Source organism: Liolophura sinensis, chromosome 8, assembly GCF_032854445.1.
Source record: "Liolophura sinensis isolate JHLJ2023 chromosome 8, CUHK_Ljap_v2, whole genome shotgun sequence".
NCBI classification, from domain to species: Eukaryota; Metazoa; Mollusca; class Polyplacophora; order Chitonida; family Chitonidae; genus Liolophura; species Liolophura sinensis.
Window position 1 is genome coordinate 71,708 of NC_088302.1, and position 15,113 is coordinate 86,820.

A 15,113-nucleotide genomic window follows, 5' to 3' on the forward strand; every position below is an offset into this window, starting at 1 on the left:
GAAGACCGATGATATACAGCTCGAGACCAAGCACCGATGATATCTAACTGAAGTTCAAGCAACGATGACATCTGACTGAAGACCATACACCGATGATATCTAACTGAAGACTACGAAACGACGACATCTGCCCGAAGACACACGCGTTTCACGTATCACGGCTGTCTACACTGCACCGCTGGAAAAAATCTTCATTTTGTTTGGTCACAGGTATTCAGGGTTGTCTACACTGCACCGCTGGAAAAAAATCTTCATTTTGTTTGGTCACAGGTATTCAGGGTTGTCTGACATGTCTCTTGCGAGGAAATGTCTCCTGGCAAGAGCCAGTATATATATCAACAAGAGGATAGCAGACAATGTCGCCTGGCGGCAGTTAGTATCTCCCATCAACACGAGGATAGCAGGCAATGTCGCCTGGCGGCAGTTAGTATCTCCCATCAACACGAGGATAGCAGGCAATGTCGCCTGGCGGCAGTTAGTATCTCCCATCAACAAGAGGATAGCAGGTAATGTCGCCTGGCGGCAGTTAGTATCTCCCATCAACACGAGGATAGCAGGCAATGTCGCCTGGCGGCAGTTAGTATCTCCCATCAACAAAAGGATAGCAGGCAATGTCGCCTGGCGGCAGTTAGTATCTCCCATCAACGCGTGGATAGCAGGCAAAGTCGCCGGGTGGCAGTTAGTATCTCCCATCCACACGAGGATAGCAGACAATGCCTTCAGGCGCAAGTCAGTATCCTCTATCAACACGTGGAATATCAAAGTAGCAGTCTCATGCAGTACGCTCTGTCCTGTGTTCTTCCGCCAGTACATTTCATTAGGTATTACCATCGACGTTCAGTAACGGAAAAACTAGATAGTCATATTTAGGGGAAGAAATGAGTATCTTATCAGGCTTGCTAATGGTGTCGAGGTATCATGGTATATACTTTTGGCAAGGCTTGAGAACTAAGCTTTCAACGCTCAGACTTAACATTAAACTGATTTGATTTGAGTCATTTGTCTTACTAAACGATGTATTTTCAAGGGTAGGTCGATTTTACGACGACGATCAATTTCATCGGGACGGGAATCGCAGTGACCAGAGTAAGTGAACAATAAACTGGCAAAGTAAGATTTCCTAAGATGTGATGCTCAGATTGTTACCTGTAAGACGAGCTTTCTATATATGAAATCTTTATGGAACTCAAAGATGTGTTCGAGGAAAGTCGCTGATGGTACATTGCTGTCAATGAATGATCTGTGAATAGTGGCAGCACTGGGATGAAGAACTTTTCACACATGGTGGTGAGTTTTATGGTTGAGGAAAACCGTCAATCGCTCACTGAGTTGTGTAAGTGGCTAGTAAGAGCCTTCGACCGCTTACTGAGCGGTGCAAGTGGACAATGAGCGCCGTCGACCGCTTACTGAGTTGGGCAAGTGGTCAGTGAGCGCTGTTGACCACTTATTGAGTTGTGTAAGTGGCCAATAAGAGCCGTCGACCGCTTATTGAGTTGTGTAAGTTCAAAATGTCCGCTAAATCACGTGACTGCTAAAATAGCACAAAACGTCAAAGGTGCTTCATATGCTCCTCAGTAAGATTCAAAGTTTGTCTTTTCTACGTTTACCAGTTTTGAGACATGGCGATTTTACGAGTTGACAAAGAATAACTAGAACTGAATGCAGTTATACGCCTTCCACGCGGTCTTACACACGGCTTTTGGCGTCCACTTTCTTCAACTTTCCACTTTCTCCACCACAGACCATTCAAATATATCAGTTCAATGCACTTCTGAAAAGACCCCAGGTTTGTCTAATACAAGCAAAAACAATAAACGTAATCCATATAAGACAGTAAACTTACCAAACAAATGAACTGCATGTAACTTGACATCTTGACCACGAGTCTGGTCTTATTTTTTCCTTGCAAGATGCACTTATGTTACAAATTGCCATCATAAATCGAAAATGTGCAATTGTCTCTAATATTTGTAGGTCACGTGACAGAAAACTAATACAGCTGTAATGTTCAAAATTGCTAAGTGGAATGGGTTTTATATGTACTGTATGTGTGATGAAAATCTGTGAGCTGTCTTACTAAATACATGACATACAGGGCTTCAAAATTTGACAAACAGCCGATTTACTATATTTTGGCACATTTACAAGTATATGTTATATAATGCATACACACTCTATGCGCGTCTAGGATGAATGTGGAAATATTGTAAGCATGCCACCCACCGCTAACCAAGCCCCGGTGATTGACAGATATCTATCTACATGTGCTAAAGTCTAGGTGTCCACTTCTGACAACGGCCGAGCTATCGGTAGAGCAGTCAGTCTGGACATGGCAGGTCGTGATTTCAGACATGGAGGTATAAACTTGCTGTTACACGGGCCATGTTTTTGCCTTATTTCTCACAAAAAAGGCATGCTAAGCCTGAGAAGGGATCGCTGTTTCTCATAGGGCATAGTGCGGCATCACCAGGCTCACCGATCTATTCGCGGGAATGCGAATGACCGCCCAACTGCCTCAGTGATAAACGGTGTAAGGTCGCATTGAAAGATTCAAAGCCGTGTATCTGGTTATGCATTGATTTTCGACTAATGATGGTTTTGTCTAATTTTTGTCAGGTTTTTTGGTCACAACATGAAAACAACACAAAGTACATAAATAATCCTTACAGATTGGTAATCCGGACGTCAAGGAGTCCTTGACAGTGTGTTTATTTAATCATTTTGAGCAGTTTTAGGCTTGACCTACTTTTAAGCTAATTTCTGTGGTCAATTACAGCATACCAAACAAAAAGTTTTTGTAAAATATAGTTACAGCGATCCACCTAAAACTTGCAAGTGAAATTTCATCCAAAGACCATTAGCCCATTTATGGAAAAAAAATGGTTCAAGCTTATCAATAAAATTCAAAATGGCTGCTAAATCACGTGACTGGCCAAACAGCACAAAACGTCAAAAGCTGCTTCATATATTGGCTATTAAAAATATCGAGTTTGTTTTTTCTACCTTTACCGGTTTTGGAGATATTGTAATTTTACGAGCTGATTATGAATAAAAATAAAAAGTTTTTAAACGCATTTTATTGGCAAAAGTATCAGTTGTAGCTGTGCAATTCTACAGACAAAAATGAAGACCTCTGGTTGATTTATCTACTGACCAATTTTCAGGTGCATAGCTATTACGGTGCCCGGTTACGTGACATTTGAAAAATGACACTGAAATGAGCTATAACCGTATTTTAAAGAAAAACTGGACATCGTGGGAAAAACGAAAACCACGGATGTATTCAGCAGGCTAAACCACATGTAATGGGTAACTTGTTTTTTTTTTCAAATTTCATTCACGTGACTAAAACGACCAATAGCAAGCTTCCACATTTCTCCGCTGATTTGCATACAAGTTTCAACCTTGATACCCGTAGTAGTCTTGTACATGCATATCAATTTTCAATGCAATTGGATCAGCGGTTCTGGAGAAGAATTTTTTTAGATTACCATACTGCTCCACTGTGGCCGAAAAGTGGGTCACAGATGATTTAGTAATTCTTGCTGATCTTTAATATTGAAAACCTATTAGATTCTTCTAAATACCGCTCACGTGATCTTATATACCGCCTTGGACCATTGATGAGCGAACATGGCCATCCTCTAACACCTTACTTGACCCGATTATTTAAGTGAGTGAGTGCTTGGGGTTTAACGTCGTACTGAACAATTTTTCAGTCATATGACGACGAAGGAATCCTTAGGGTGTATATAATGTGCCTCCTTGGTGCAGGACGGATTTCCAAAGCTATTTTATCTAGTGCTGCTTCATTGAGACGACTAACCAAAGGCAAGCAAGAAGTCAACCAGTACTTGCACTATCCCCTCGAGAGGAAGATACAACTTCCTTTTTAAGATCTTTGGTGTGAATCGACCCAGGATTGACAATGAATCTACCACTCCACCATATATTATATTGTGCTAAAACTATATACCTGGTAAAAATGTAATAATCAAATTCAAAGATAAATTATACGTTACCACTAAATTAAAATGTGAAATAAATATTACGATAAACTTGTCAAAATGAGTAGGCGTATCAGAAATAATTCCACTGATGCTTATAAGAAACAGTGAAACAAAGTGAAAACAGTCTTATCCGAACCAGCCAGGGAAAACAACGTTAAGAAATTTGCTGACATGGTAACAAGTAACTGCTGTGAAAAAAGGTAGTGGAAGCTTTGCAAGCCTCTCCTCAAGGTGTTATATTTCCACCAATTATGAAATCATAGTCTGTAAGCTTACCAGTCCACAGAAAAGGCAAATATTTTAAATACCTACTTTACCAGTATTTGTTTTGTAGACGCTAATGGAAAAGGGGCACTGATATCAGACAAAGTAGCCGAATGTTTACTTTCTGAAATAGTAATTACCTCAAATCAAATCAAGTTCTTCTGAATTTAGACACGATTAAAGCTTTGGGCCCCGATGGCATTAGCCCACGTCTCTTATTTGAAGGCACACAACTTCTTCCTCCTATATTTGCAAAAATGTTCAATCTATCCTTATCCCGTGGTAAATATTCGGCACAACGGAAAATTGCTAATGGGACCACAGTTCATAAAGAGAAGAATGTACATGATCCTAAGAATTAGCGACCTATCTTACCTTCAAGCTGTGTAAGTAAAGTTTTAGAAAACAGAAATAAAACGGTTTTCAGCTCGGTGTTTCCATTTCTAGGTCACTCCATGTTCGTACCAATTCGGTTTCCTTGTATCGTCCTCGACATGTACACAGTTAGTAGATACATATTTTGATATCGTTTATGCTTTAAACAAGATAAAGAAGTCTACGTTTTATTTTTCGATATTTCCAAAGTCTTCGATAAAGTTTGGCATAAAGGTTTACTTGCTTTAAAGATTATCTTACAGACTGATACCAGAGAATTTTGATTAACGGAAAGCAGTCCGTCCTTTTTAAACTGCGTAAGTGTTCCCCATGACTCTGTCTTGGGGCCCTACTTTTCTTGTATATATTGATGATCAATGATACTCGGAGCAGCATACGTTGATTTGCTGAAGACTCTTGTTTGTATGTCAATTCACACATCCGGGTACCATGTCCAACTTAGAACATAATTTGTCATGTATAGAGCGGTGGTCCTCAAAATGGCTGGTTGAATTTAACGCTGCAATGACAAACTCGTTAATGATACCCAAACGCGGATCACCTTCTGAATTAGACCTCTAATTTTGTTCATTACTTATAACACAATGTTTAAGTACTTCTTTAAACCTGCTTTATCAATGTTCAGGATTTCCATCTCTGGCCACAAAGCGATTAAGAAAGGCTTTCTTTTACGCACGCATTTTTACAAGGTCTTAGTCATCCACTATATAAAGGACTTCTGCCCTTTTGCTCTGAACGTAATCCCTATTCTTCTCGATCTCACCATAACATAACCACCTTCTTATGCCAAACAGATTATTTTAAGAATTTTTTCTTTCCACATACAGTGCGAGATTGGAACTTTCTTCCAGTGCATTTGAAAAATATGACTACTAAACTTCATTTTAAGGAGAAAACACAATTAATTTACAAAGTAATTCCACCCCCTAAATGGGTTTATGCAGGGGACAGAATGAGCAATATTCATCACTGCACGTTAGACAATGAAATAACTGTAGATCACTTAATGGTGACTTATGTCATAATTTCACTGTAGACACCCTTAACCGTCTCTGTAAAAATGTACCTGAGCCGTCATCGCATTATGTATTGGCCTGCCCAATGTTTTAACAGCAAAAAACACGTATGCTTGAAAATACCATGGTATCATGGTATCTGGTTATGATGGCCCTGACACGGATACTGTTCTTTTGTATGGTGACAACAGTGTCAGTCTTAAAATGAATGTACGTATTGTTTGGTGACGATACTTTCAGTCTAACTATGAAAGTACGTATTGTTTGGTGACAATAGTGTCAGTCTAACAATGGATGTACGTATTGTTTGGTGACAATAGTCTCAGTCTAACAATGGGTGTACGTATTGTTTGGTGACAATAGTGTCAGTCTAACAATGGGTGTACGTATTGTTTGGTGACGATACTTTCAGTCTAACTATGAATGTAGGTACTGTTTGGTGACAATAGTGTCAGTCTAACAATGAATGTACGTATTGTTTGGTGGCAATATTTTCAGTCTAACTATGAAAGTACGTATTGTTTGGTGACAATAGTGTCAGTCTAACAATGAATGTACGTATTGTTTGGTGGCAATATTTTCAGTCTAACTATGAAAGTACGTATTGTTTGGTGGCAATATTTTCAGTCTAACTATGAATGTAGGTACTGTTTGGTGACAATAGTGTCAGTCTTAAAATGAATGTACGTATTGTTTGGTGACGATACTTTCAGTCTAACTATGAATGTAGGTACTGTTTGGTGACAATAGTGTCAGTCTAACAATGAATGTACGTATTGTTTGGTGGCAATATTTTCAGTCTAACTATGAAAGTACGTATTGTTTGGTGACAATAGTGTCAGTCTAACAATGGGTGTACGTATTGTTTGGTGACAATAGTGTCAGTCTAACAATGAATGTACGTATTGTTTGGTGGCAATATTTTCAGTCTAACTATGAAAGTACGTATTGTTTGGTGACAATAGTGTCAGTCTAACAATGGATGTACGTATTGTTTGGTGGCAATAGTGTCAGTCTAACAATGAATGTACGTATTGTTTGGTGACAATAGTGTCAGTCTAACAATGAATTACGTAGTGCAATGTATGTATGTAATTATTTAAAAGACACTTAACCATTTCATTGATATGACCCATAGATCTGTATGTACCCACCCTGCTTGCGCATTCACTCATTCTGATCCATTTTTCATTGATATGACCCATAGATCTGTATGTACCCACCCTGCTTGCGCATTCACATTCACTTGCCCACTTTTCTTTCTTTGATAAATTATAATCATTATATTATTATTAAGTAGTATTATTGTTAGTACGGATATTCCCAATTATTTAGCATTATTTGCATTAGCAATTAATTAGCATTATTTTATAATTATTGTTATAGTAATAGCAGTAGTATTAATGTTGTTATTACTTTTTACTATTACATGTATGCGTGTGTATGATAGTAGTGATAGTGATGATTGTGAAAATGGTACTGATGACGATAAAGATGGCAACAATCCTTATAATATAATTATTCTTGCTTATCATTGTTAATTACCATCATCGTTGGTACAATGACCATTACTTTTCCCGTAATTTTCACTTAAGTCACTTTAGTCATCATTGACAGCAGTCCAAATGAATATTATTTAAATGGTCTTTGGTTTTTCCTGTTGTTTCACCAAGAATGGGGCCACGTTATAAGCCTTGCTCATGGTGGCCAATTGTCTTAAATAAAGCTTTAAAAACATTTACTACAGAAGGCTGACTACAACACGTTGACAAGTCTAAAATACATCATAATGCGAACAAATCTAAATACATTACACCGCGGTCAGTTCTAAATACGTTATACTCCTGACAAAACTATACACATTGCATCGCGGACAAGTCTAAATACACCATACTGCAGACAAATCTAAATACATTACACCATGGACAAATCTAAATATATTATACTGTCGCTAAATCTAAATACAGTATACCCCAGGCAAATCTGAATACATTATACTGCAACCAAATCTAGATAATTATACTACAGTAAATCTAAATACATTATTCTGCGGACAAATCTAAACACATTACATCGCGGAAAAGTCTGAAAACATCATACTGGGGACTAAGATTTGGGTTATCTGTTACATGCATGACTTTTCATGACGTTATATACATCTTAATTGCAGTGTATTTCTGTATTGAGCTTGCTAAAGGCTCTTGCTCTCAGAACAGTGTAAAAAAAAATTCAGTGCATGTAAAACAGCCAATTGTTTTATCATTGTTCGAACATTGGGTGTATCGGACTGATTCCAGGACTTCTAATGCCAACACAACTACATTAGAACAGACAGAGGATACACGATTAAATGTGTAACTGCAGCGTTTCACAAGCAATTATTTCGGAATAATTTTTTTTCTCTTTTAAGAGGAATTTTTCTCCCAGAACAGACTATGTGTATGAAGGATTGTGATTATCACACAAGCTGTGGTAAGTTGTCCGCACAGACTGGCACCGGGAGCCTTTCCCAGGCAATTAGGACCAAGTTCTGACTTGTGACACCTATTTCCAGGTGGCACCCAGTTTTTCTGCTCGGTCATTTAAATGCATTTATCTTCTGTCATCGTCTAGCAGAGAAACATAACTGTGCAGTTAGCGTAGGAGATAAAGCACATCTGTTTATACTGGGAGGCTGCAAGTGGCCTGAGTGTGGGACCTGCTCCACGCCCAGCTTCTTTCCAAACAACCACTCTCACCAGCACAACTTGCTGACCTTTATACCCAAACTAGGAAAGGAATTTCCATAGACGGTAACTGACTTCTAAGCATTGCAATGAACTGGAAAAGATGATTGGAAGAATAGTTGGTAGGGAAGATTAAATTAAGGTCAATTGGCTGATAGTGGGATTGGGTAAAGCCACTCTTACCACGATATTTATTTACTTGATATACTATCCTTCGACCTTAACTGTTATCCAAATATTTCCAGGTATAATATTCTTTTAAACAGTGATGAATTAAATTTAGAAGGAGATGTAAAACGACCAATTACTGTTAGGTGAAGAGTTCAATGGGTGTTGCCTAAGGGTCCACCCTTATAGACCTTTATGGAGGAAGGCATTCCAGGGAATGTCGTAAACTACCGATACAATAAATACATAAAAAGTATATATATACATACAACAACGCTTAAATCGCTAAGTAAACTATAAGACAACAATGGCAATTGTGGGTTGATAATCATTTTACATCACTATAATGGTACGATATATCTGACAAATAAATGAAAAACGTCTAGAAAGATTCTCTTGCTTAAATTGTGCATGCGCCCTGTATGAATTAATCAAGCCACAAGTTTAACCTGAAATCTTCAAATTTAATAAAACCTATTCTCTAATTAAAGTAACAATTAAGTAAACTTGATCTACGCCGGGAATTCCGGTTTTCTCCGTCCATAAAACTGACCACCAAATAAGAATAAGTAATACATTTTTGGCGTTAGCAATAAACAAACAACAATAAAATAAGTAACCAGATAATAAAGATAAATAATTAAATAAACAGGTTTTACTGTAACTCCTCAAATGAAATTTATCTAAACCTAATGAGTAGATGTTTCCTTAAAGTTGAGTGAATCATCATTACCAGGTTTGAAACGTCATGGACTTAAAAGTTTGTTTTCACTAATTTCCTTTACCGCGCTGAGTTTATCCCAATTTGTAAGAAATCTAGGGATAATAAAACCGTGTTTTGTCAGTTAGCTGGGAGTAAAAAAAACATGCTTTGGTCGACTGGATCTTAGCCGACCTTCTCCTAGAGCTTGCCAACGTTTGCCCGCCCTAATTCATTCAGTACTCAGCCCACATTTTCCCTGACCTAAGTTTTGGGTATGTGTGTACTACAAGTAAATCATTGCTATGCACTTGATGCTCGCCCACAGCTGCCTCTGATACACCCACGATTGACTGACATGCATCGGCGATGTACGCTGAATGAATACAGAAGTCAGGATCCATCCAGAACTTCCTGTGACAAATCTAACTAATACCTATTTTGAGGTGTTACATCGAAGTTTAACAAATTTGCCCCAGTAACACCCGACTTTTTTCTACACACGCTTAGTGTTTTGTGGAAATATCGCTTTCTCTCTCTTACACGCGCATCCCTCGTGTGCTCCCCCAACTATTGCTCTCCCTCACTCATACGCACATCGTATGTTTCCTAATCCAAATATTGCTCTCCCTCACTCACACGTGCGCACCTCGTCTCCTCATCCTAATATTGCTCTCCGCCACTCACACATACGTCCCACGTCTCCTCATCCTAATATTGCTCTCCGCCACTCACACGTATGTCCCACGTCTCCTCACCCTAATATTGCTCTCCGCCACTCACACGTATGTCCCACGTCTCCTCATCCTAATATTGCTCTCCGCCACTCACACGTATGTCCCACGTCTCCTCATCCTAATATTGCTCTCCCCCACTCACACATATGTCCCACGTCTCCTCATCCTATTATTGCTCTCCGCCACTCACACATATGTCCCACGTCTCTTCACCCCAATATTGCTCTCCGCCACTCACACGTATGTCCCACGTCTCCTCATCCTAATATTGCTCTCCGCCACTCACACGTATACCCCACGTCTCCTCATCCTAATATTGCTCTCCGCCACCCACACGTATTCTCCCACGTCTCCTCATCATAATATTGCTCTCCCCTGACTCACACCTACGTCCCACGTCTCCTCATAATAATATTGCCCCCCCCCACTCACACGTACGTCCCACCTCTCCTCACTCTAACATTGCTCCACCTTACACACACGTAAGTCCCCTGTATCCCCACTTAAATATTGCTCTCTCTCACTCACATGCACGTCCCATTCGCGTGCTAATTCCCTCGGCAACCGAGTCCCTTCTACTGTAATATTTCTTTCCCCAACTCACACGTGCGTTCCACATAGCCTCACTCTCATATTGCACTCCCTCACTCTTACGTACATCCCACCTCTCCTCACTGCAATATTGCTCTGTGGCATTCGGACTTACATCCCACTTCTTGTAATCCTAACATTGCTTTCCCAAACACACACGTATGTCTAACCTGTTCTCACCCTAGATTCGCTCTGCTCGTATGATCCACGGCCTTCCATCCTGGTATTGCTCTCCCCGACTCACACGGACGTCCCACATAAGGTCACCGTAATATTGCTCTCCCTCCAGTCACACGTATGTCTCACCTCTCCTCAGCCTAATTTTGCTCTCCCCGTACGTCCCACGTCTTTCCATCCTAGTATTGCTCTTCCCCAATGACACGTAGGCCCCACGTCTCCTCGCCCTACTATTGATCTTCCCTACTCACACGTAGATCCGGCGTTGCCTCATCCTAATATTTCTCTCCTTTACTCACACGTACGTCCCACTTCCACTCACCCTAGTTTTGCTCTCCTCACTAACATCTACACCTAGTCCACGTGGGCAAATGGTACAAGTCTTGATGCTTGCTGTGGTAGAGTGCGTGAGTGCGTAGAATGCGTCAGTGCCAAAGGGTGCTTTAGTACAATGCGTGGATGGTTCTTGTAGATGATTCATGCACTGATGTATGCTGATGTACAGTCCGTGGAAGATTCATGTGCTGATGTATGCTGATGTAGAGGGCGTAGATGGATCATGCGCTGACGTATACAGTTGTAGAGGGCGTGAAAGGTTAATGCACTGATGTATGCTGTTGCAGAGGACGTGAAAGGTTCGTGCACTGATGTGTGCTGTTGTAGAGTGCGTGGGTTGTTCATGTGTTGATGTATACTAATGTAGAATGCGTGGATGGTTCATATGCTGATGTATGCTGTTGTGGAGTGCGTGAATGGTTCATGCACTGATGCATGCTGTTGTAGAGTGCGTGGATGGTTCATGTGTTGATGTATGCTGATGTAGAATGCGTGGATCGTTTGTGTGCTTATGTATGCTGTTGTAGAGTGCGTGGATAGTTTATGTGCTTATGTATACTGTCGTAAAGTGCGTTGATTGTTCATGTGCTGATGTATGCTATTGTACAGGACATGGATGGTTCATGTACTGATAATGATGATGTAGGGAGCGTGGATGGTTTATGTGTTGACGTAGAGGGCATGCATGGTTCATGTGCTGATGTATGCTGTGGTAGATTGCGTGGATGGTTCATGTGCTGATGTATGCTGTGGTAAAGGGCATGGATGGTTCATGTGCTGATGTATGCTGTGGTAAAGGGCATGGATGGTTCATGTGCTGATGTATGCTGTGGTAGATTGCGTGGATGGTTCATGTGCTGATGTATGCTGTGGTAAAGGGCATGGATGGTTCATGTGCTGATGTATGCTGTGGTAGATTGCGTGGATTGTTCATGTGCTGATAATGCTGATGTAGAGGGCGTGGATGGTTCATGTGCTGATGTATAATGTGGTAAAGTGCTTAAATTGTTCATGTGCTGATATATGCTGATGTAGAGGGTGAGGATGATTCATGTGCTGATGTATAATGTGGTAAAGTGCTTAAATTGTTCATGTGCTGATATATGCTGATGTAGAGGGCGTGGATGGTTCATGTACTGACGTAGAGGGGATGGATGGTTCATGTGCTGATGTATAATGTGGTAAAGTGCTTAAATTGTTCATGTGCTGATATATGTTGATGTAGAGGGTGAGGATGGTTCATGTACTGACGTAGAGGGGATGGATGGTTCATGTGCTGATGTATACTGTTGTACAATGCTTGGATAATTCCTGTGCTGATGTATGCTGTGGTTGCGTGGATGGTTCATGTGGTGATGTATGGTGCGGTGGAGTTCGTGGGTGCTATATGTGCTGGCGTGTTATAAAGTGCGCGGATGGTTCATGTGATCACGTATGCTAATGTAAAATGCGTGGATGGTTTCTGTGCTGATGTATGCTAATGTAGAGTGCGTGGATAGTTCATGTAATGATGTATGCTGTGGTAAAGTGCTTGAATTGTTCATGTACTGATGTATGCTGATGTAGAGGTTGAGGATGGTTCATGTACTGATGTATGATGCGGTGGAGTGCGTGGAGGCTTCATGTACTGACGTATGCTGTGGTAGATTGCGTGGATGCTTTATGTGCTTATGTATGCTGACGTAGAGTGCAGGGATTGTTCATGTGCTGATGTACAGGTATGCTGTTGTACAGTGCATGGATGCTTTATGTGCTGATGTATGATTTAGTGGGGTGCGTGGATGGTTCATGCAGTGATGTATGCTGTGATGTGTGCGTGAATTGCTAAGGCACCGATGTATGTTGAGGTAGAACGCGTTGATGTATTATATGATGATGTATGCTGTTGTGGAGTGGGTGGATTGTTCATAAGTTGATGTATGTTGATGCTCAGTGCGTGGATGGTCCATGTGCTGATATATGCGGTTGTAAAGTTCGTGAATGATTCCTGTGCTGATGTATGATGCCGTGGAGTTCGTGGATGATCTATGTGCTGACGTATGCTGTAGTAGAGGGCGTGGATGTGTCATGCAATGATGTATGCTGTGGTAGATTACGTGAATGGTCTATGCTCTGATGTATGCTGTTGTAGAGTGCGTGGAAAGTTCATGTACTGATGTATGCTGTTGTAGAGTGCGTGGAAAGTTCACGTACTGATGTATGTTTTGGTAAGGAAGCGTGGATGGTTCATGCACTGATGTATGCTGTTTTAGAAGGCGTGGATGTTTTATGTGCTGATGTAAGCTGTGGTAGACGGAGTAGATGATTTATACACTGATGCATGCTGTGGTGGGGTGCGTGCTTGGCATGTATGCCGACGTATGCTTTGGTATTGTGCATGGAATGTTGTGACATTAGTGCGTGGCTGGTCTCAATGCTAGTGTTGTACTTATAACCATCTTGTAGTGCGTGTGGCATTAGTGCGTGGCTGGTCTCAATGCTAGTGTTGTGGCATTAGTGCGTGGCTGGTCTCAATGCTAGTGCATGCTCGGTGATTCACACGCTAATGCTGCATTTCTTAATTTTACAGATGATCCAAGGTATCACGTATCTATAGGTGTCTTTTAGTACTTATGCATGGCAACTAGATACCTCCAACACTCGTCATACGTCTATGTCTCTGTACTGTATCTTTACCTGATATGTGTCCCCGATCTATCTGTATCGTGTTTATATAGAAGCCCATGTTATCCGCCATGTGTATCTCGTTGACAGTTTCATTGAGCGAGTAATCAAGGCCGTTACGTAACATGGAATGTCAGTCCCAAGTGGGCGTTGACTGACAAATGCAGAAACTGCATGCCTGTAGCTGGCTCCCAATAGGCTCCTTATAGTACAAGTCAGACGAGGTTACAGGAAACATTTGGCTATCACCTCGTAAAATGACAGCTAAATGAGCCAAGCTTGCAATTAGACAAAACAGCCGCTGGTGTATGGGTTTATCTAGCACGCGTGTATCAAACACGGATGGAAGAAAACGTAGGAAAAATGGTAGAAAAGTCTCTACTTTTTTGTCTTTGAGTCTCCATTGGAAACAAATGGAATGCCAAATACTGGCGATGACGTGACTGACAAGGCGTCAGATCGTCAGCACAAGAGGGCCCTGAACAGTACTTTTTGATTCAGTTGCCACCCAGAAGAAAATATGGATAGTTGCATAGTCATGGTTCATAGACAAAACATTCACACTTTACCAATGTGGCAAAATGAACTTCAGCAGTATCCGCTAAATGTTTGACTTACGAAAGAGCACGATAAAGTTTGAATAGATGGTTGGTAACTTATCTGTTACAGAACTATAAAATACTTGGTCAACTGTTAAAGTTACATTACATGTTTTCACTCCAAAAAAAAATAATAATAATACAAGCCCAAACACCCGGCTATACTTAGTATGAAACAACTATTAGAGAAAACTACTAGAATAGAAAACAACAGTTTAAGCGATATTCAGCATGATATCTACAAAAAATAGAGAATGTAACCCACCTTATCCAATACAATTAAATCGCCTTGAGAGATGATCATGGGTCTTATACCGTGTAGCTTATTTTATTTTAGCAATCATGGGTTGTGTTGTGCAATGAGTAAGTAATCCAGTGGACTCAAATAAGATTTTATTATTTTTTTATTTGACGGGCGTTTTACGCCGTGGCATTCACTTATATTCGACGGTGGCCAGCATTATGGTGGGAGACAACCGGGAAAAAGCCCGTGGGAAACCCACGACTATTCGAAGTTTTGCTTGCAGACCTTCCCGAGTACGACCGAGGGGGAAGCCAGCATAAGCTGGGCTTGATCTCACAACGATAGCATGGGGGAGAGGCTACTGGCTTATTGTGCTGCACTAGCGGGAAAACCACTAGGCAACGGAGCCCCCGACTAAAAGAAAGTATTCCAGTGGAATACGAGGTTGGCAAACAAGCTTTAACGTGATAGCCTTTTAAGCATGA

At 40.7% G+C, this 15,113-nt stretch overlaps 1 protein-coding gene across 3 annotated transcripts in view; it reads right to left on the bottom strand.

The window, feature by feature from the left end:
- LOC135472946 (thrombospondin type-1 domain-containing protein 4-like) overlaps positions 1–15,113 on the bottom strand; it is a 68,004-nt gene that overhangs the window by 32,708 nt on the left and 20,183 nt on the right. The window contains exon 1 of one of the 3 annotated variants that reach the window (XM_064752686.1): positions 10,915–11,074. The exons of 1 other annotated variant lie outside the window; for it this stretch is intronic. The gene's annotated coding sequence lies outside the window, so the exon portion shown is untranslated. Of the gene's footprint in view, positions 1–10,788; positions 10,805–10,914; positions 11,075–15,113 lie in introns of those variants that run through there. One more of the 3 variants, XM_064752687.1, reaches the window with a different exon arrangement.